Below are 5,934 nucleotides of genomic sequence, written 5' to 3' on the forward strand. Positions count from 1 at the left end.
GTTAGTGACAGACGCAAAAGAATCACTGGATTCTATTCCAACCTGATTGAGAACCGACAGATGATTAGCCATGCTATGACAGAGCTCGTTGAACATTTTCACTGAGAGGATGGGACTGTAGCCATTGACAACGGTGATGCCCAACATATAGCTTGCCATGGAAAGGAGTAAGAAGGATTGGATGAAGACAGTAGGAAAGCAGAGAGACGAAAGGAACAGAGCATCTCCATACGCTTATCTGAAATTCTCACCAATGAATTACATAAGTATCTCTATCTTTATTTTATGCTTTATTCATAAATCATCCATAACCATTTGAATCTGCCTGACTGAGACTTACAAGATGACCATAGCTTGCTTCATACCAACAATCTCTGTGGGATCGACCCTTACTCGTGTAAGGTTTATTACTTGGACGACCCAGTGCACTTGCTGGTTAGTTGTGTGAAGTTGTGATAAAGAGTTGAGATTGCAATTGAGCGTACCATGTTGATAGCGCCATTGATGATCACAATTTCATGCACCAGCAGCCCTGCGCACGCACAACCCACTGTAACCTTCGCGGTATTTTAAAAATTTCCATCGACGCGCGCGGTATGTGCGCGCACGCGTGGATACCAGGTTTGGAAAAGTACCCGTAGGCGCCAGGTGTGCGTACGCGCGGATCACTTTGTGCTTCTAGCACAGTACCCGCCCGGAACTAGCACAACTCTCTGGCCAAACACGGTTTACGTCGATTTTGACATCGACGCGGACGCGCCTTTAGCGCAGATGCGCCAGTTGCTAAGAGAGTAAACGGCGCGCACGCGTGCAGTACGCGTGCGTGTGGGCTGGATGGTGCCTAAGGCACATTTCCTGCCCAACTCCCGCGCCACTTTCTATTTAATTTCGCCCAATTCACAGTCACAAGGGACGCGGACGCGTACTAGGCGCTGGCGCGTTGATCCTTCTTTTTACACTATTTTTGATAATACAGATGCCGATGCAGGCTATATGCAGAAATAATTAGAAGAATCACGAAGAATAAAAACTAAGAAGAGAGGAACGATCATACCATGGTGTGTTGTCTCCCACCCAGCACTTTGCTTTAACGTCCTTAAGTTGGACGGTCCACTAGTTTAGTCTTATACTGTTGGTGGATCCTCCAAGAGGAAGATCTCTAGCTCCTTGTTTTTCTTCATCTTCTCACCATGATATAGCTTTAAGCGATGTCCATTGACCTTGATGAATTCGGAGCTTGAAGAATGACTCAAGTGAAAGACTCCGTATGGCTCAGCCTTCTCTACTCTATAGGGACCTTCCCACCTTGATCTCAACTTGCCTGGCATGAGCCTCAGCCTTGAGTTGTAAAGGAGAACTAATTCCTCAGGTCTGAACTCTCTCCTTTTAATGTGCTTATCATGCACAGCCTTTATCTTTTCTTCGTATAGCCTGGAGTTATCGTATGCTTTTAGGCAAAAGTTCTCTAATTCTTGTAGTTGTATTTTCCTTTCAGCTCCGGCCTTCTCAGATCCCATGTTGATTTCTCTCACTGCCCAGAATGCCTTATGTTCCACCTCCACAGGGAGGTGGCAAGCCTTTCCGTATACTAGGCGGAAGGGTCTCATCCTGATTGGTGTCTTGTATGCTGTATGATATGCCCATAGCGCATTTTGTAGCCTCGTGCTCCAGTCCTTCCTATGAGGCTTGACTATCTTCTCCAGTATATGCTTTATCTCTCTGTTAGACACCTCTGCTTGTCTGTTAGTCTATGAATCGTAGGCAGTTGCTACCTTGTGGACAATCCTATGCTTCTTCAGTAGTCCTGCTAATCTCCTATTACAAAAGTGAGTGCTTGGATCACTTACGATTGCTCGTGGTGATCCAAAGCGACAGATAATATGGTTTCTAACAAAGGAGAAAACAGTGTTAGCATCATCAGTACGGGTGAGAATTGCTTCCACCCATTTGGAAACATAATCTACAGCTAACAATATATATAAGAAACTGCTAGAGTTGGGAAATGGACCCATGAACTCAATACCCCAAACATAAAAAATCTCACAGAACAGCATAATTTGTTGGGGCATCTCATCCCTCTTGGATATATTACCAAACCTCTGGCATGGGGAACAAGATTTACAGAAGGCAACAGCATCTTTAAAAAGAGTAAGCCACCAGAATCCACAGTCTAAAATTTTTCTAGCTGTTCTTTGAGGGCCAAAATGTCCACCGCTCTCAGAGGAGTGGCAGGTGACGAACGAACTTCTGCCGGTAAAGAATTTCACAAAAATAATCGCGTTGTAAGTATAGTTTTTAAACCAATAGAGAATCCTTTTGTACAAAAGTTTGGTTGTCACAAGTAACAAAACCCAATAAAATTTATAACCGAAGTATTTAAACCTCGGATTGTCTTCTCAGGGAATTACAGGGAAGTATGATTTATTATTTGTTATAAAAATAATATTTTTGGGTTTTTGAAAGGTTGAACAGGGAAAATAAATTGTAGCAAAAATAAATTAATAACTAGAAAAACTCTTGACAAGATATGAAAATTGGACGTCCTATCCTAGTTATCCTTATCAATTATGATGAGAATTGGATTTTGCTCCCACCTTATTAACCTCTAACTATGAAGGTAAGTTAAGTGGATGAATCAATTTGATTCCTCAGATCCTAGTCAATTCCTAAGAAAAGATTAGAGTTATTGGAATTCAAATTAATTAGCAAAGATAACAATTATCAATCACAATGAGTTTGATAACTCAAGTGTCTCCAATTAATCAATTCATCAATTAAAGCCAAGAATATAAAAAGCTAAGTAAAAATCATAAATCTAACATACCTCAAATTATATTTAAACATAAATTCAAATCTAATATGAAAGGGTTCATAAGCCAATTAGGCAACATGAGTCAAATACAAGTAAAAGCATTAGAGTATCTAAAAGTAGAAGAGAAACTTAAATTAAAGTAACATTGAACCTGGAATGAAGAAGAATAATCCTAAAACTAATAGAAATCCTAAATCTTAAATCCTAAGAGAGAGGAGAGAGCCTCTCTCTCTCTCTAGAAACTACATCTAAAAACCTAAATTTATGAATTATGAATGTTGTGTGTTGAATGCATTTATTCCCCCAGTTTATAGCCTCTAATATGTGTTTTCTGGGCTTGGATTTGGGCCAAAAAAGGGTCCAGAAATCGCTAGGGGCGAATTCTGCAACTTTCTACACGTGGCGTCCGTCACGCGTGCACGTGGGTCACGCGTGCGCGTCATTTGGAAGTTTTCCTTGTCACGCGTACGCGTCAGTCACACGTACGCGTCACTCGTGCTTTGCACTAGGCATGTGTTCGCGTCGTCCACGCGTGCGCGTCACTTGGGTTCTGCGCGAGTCACGCGTCCGCGTCGTCCATGCGTGTGCGTCGTTGCTATTTCCTTCAAAACTTCATTTTTGCGCGTTCCTTCCACTTTTGCATGTTTCCTTCATTTTTCTAAGCCATTACTGCCCTATAAAGCCTGAAAATACTCAACACACAGATCACGGCATCGAATGGTAATAAAGAATAATTAAAATTAATAATTTTATGGTCTAGGAAGCATATTTTCACATATATTAAGGAATAAGGACGAAATTGTAAAACCATGCAACTTATATGAATAAGTGAGCAAAGACTTTATAGAAACCACTCAATTGGGCATAATATAAATCATAAAATAGTAGTTTATCAACCTCCCCACACTTAAACATTAGCATGCCCTCATGCTTAGCTCAAGAGAAGCTATAAAGAGTGAAGAGGAATGGTAGGATGTATGAAATGCAACCTATTTATATGAATGCAACTACATGCAAAATGCTTTTACCTACTTGGTTAAAAGTAACAAATCTTTCAAGAAGAAATATGAACTGGATCTCACTAATTCAAATCATAAAATAAGGTACAAGTAAACTTGCAAAAGAAACTAGCTCATGAAAGCCGGGAACAGGGAATCGAGCATCGAACCCTCACTGGAAGTGTATACACTCTAATCACTCAAGTATTTGAGGTTCGATTCTCTCAATTCTCTACTAACCTTGCTTTCAAAGACTTGCTCTTCTTCTATCAATCAACAGAAGTTTAATGCACCAATACACAAATCAAGAGGTCTTTTGAGGGTTGTAATGGGGTCAAGGTCAAGGTAGGATTGTATTTGGTCAAGTGGACTAAAATCTGAATCCTTAATTAACTTAAACTTCTCACCTAACTTAAGACAATCCATGTAATCATAATATAAAGCCTTGATGGTGTTTTTGCGGAAAACGAATTTTCCAACACAAAACTCAACCGGCAAGTATACCGGGTCGCATCAAGTAGTAATAACTCACTTAGAGTGAGGTCGATCCCACAGGGATTGATAGATCAAGCAACTTTAGTGGGTGATTAGTTTAGTCAAGCTAACATTGAAGTGGAATTGAGTGAAATTGTAGCCAACAAAAAGTAAATTTGCAGGAATTATAAAGTGCAGAAAGTAAATTGCATTGAAACTTAAATAACAAGAAAGTAAAATAGCTGAAACTTAAATTGCAAGAAAAGTAAATTGCATGAAAAGTAACGGGGCTGGGGTGCTGGAAATTAAAATTCAACAAGAAAATGTAAAGAGCATTCAAGCAGAGAGCTAGAATATGAAATGGGATGCAGCAGATTTCAAACAGAAAAGTAAAAAAGCTTGAAGAATTAAAAATAGAAAGCGATGCTTAATTTGCAGCAATTTAAAAGAATGTTGAAGATCTCAGGGAATCAATGAGACTAGAGAACAAGTCTAGATCTCAAGCCCTTCCTTGATTCAACAGAAAACAAGTTTGCAGAAGAAAGAAGAAATAAAGCAGCAAATGAAAACTCAAATTCAACTATCAATTCTCTGAAATTATGCAGAAGAACAACCAAGAGAGATCTTAGACCAAGAAGGAAATAGAATTCCTTCACTTCTTAATCCAAGATTCAGATTTAACAAGGAAAATTAAAAGAGAGAGAGCTATCTACTACTACTAGTCCCTAATGGAGCCAGCCTCCTCTAATTGAGCTCCTTGATGCCTTTATATAGGCTTTACAAAATGAAAAAAATGAAAATGAAATTAAAACAAATTACAAAAATGAAAATCCTAATTTAATTTATCCATGTGCCTTTGAGTGATGATGTGGGCTTTGCTTGCTTTGGATTTGAGGAGAAATGGGTTTGGTTGGCCTTGAGTCAATTTGGAGAGGAATTGAATTTAAATGGAATTTTGGTTGAATTTTGGCCCATGAGTGTTTGCTCCCAGGAGGCTGCCATGCCCTTGTGGAGGGCAGGGCAGGAAATGGTGCGTGCGGCCCTTGTGCGTGCATGCGTGGTGCTGCAGGATGCTGCCCTGCCCTTGTGGAGGGCAGGGCAGAGTTTTTTCTCTCCTTGATCCTTGGCAACAAATTGTGCTCTGCCCTTGAGGAGGGCAGGGCAGTGTTGCTTCTCAAGCAGGAGCAATTTTTCCTTGATTTTCCATGAAGAGAGCACGACATTGCCCTACTCTCCAAGAGGGCAGAGCAGAAAATTGAGCACTACTTTGCTTTGGAGTGAGGCTCCAGCTTCGAGCCTTGGTGGAAGCACTTTGGTTTATTTTCGCTTATTTTTGGCCCTTAAAGATGCCTTTCACTCATGCCTCAATTGTATGCCAAATATGGATTGCTATATATCGTTGGAAAGCTCTGAATGTCAGCTTTCCAACGCAACTGGAAGCACATCAATCGGACGTATGTAGCTCAAGTTATAGCCCTTTGAAATAGACATGGTCATGCTGTGAGCGCCCAGTTTTTACCTTAGCGAAAATTCTTGCTTCCAACCTCACTTTGCATCACAATATTGCTCTGCCCTTGGCAAGAGCAGGGCAGTGTGTGCTGATTGCCTATTCTCCTTTGATTTGGTCATGGGCCACGCTTTTAAAAGCGT

This window comes from Arachis duranensis, unplaced genomic scaffold (assembly GCF_000817695.3).
Source record: "Arachis duranensis cultivar V14167 unplaced genomic scaffold, aradu.V14167.gnm2.J7QH unplaced_Scaffold_37427, whole genome shotgun sequence".
Classification (NCBI taxonomy): domain Eukaryota; kingdom Viridiplantae; phylum Streptophyta; class Magnoliopsida; order Fabales; family Fabaceae; genus Arachis; species Arachis duranensis.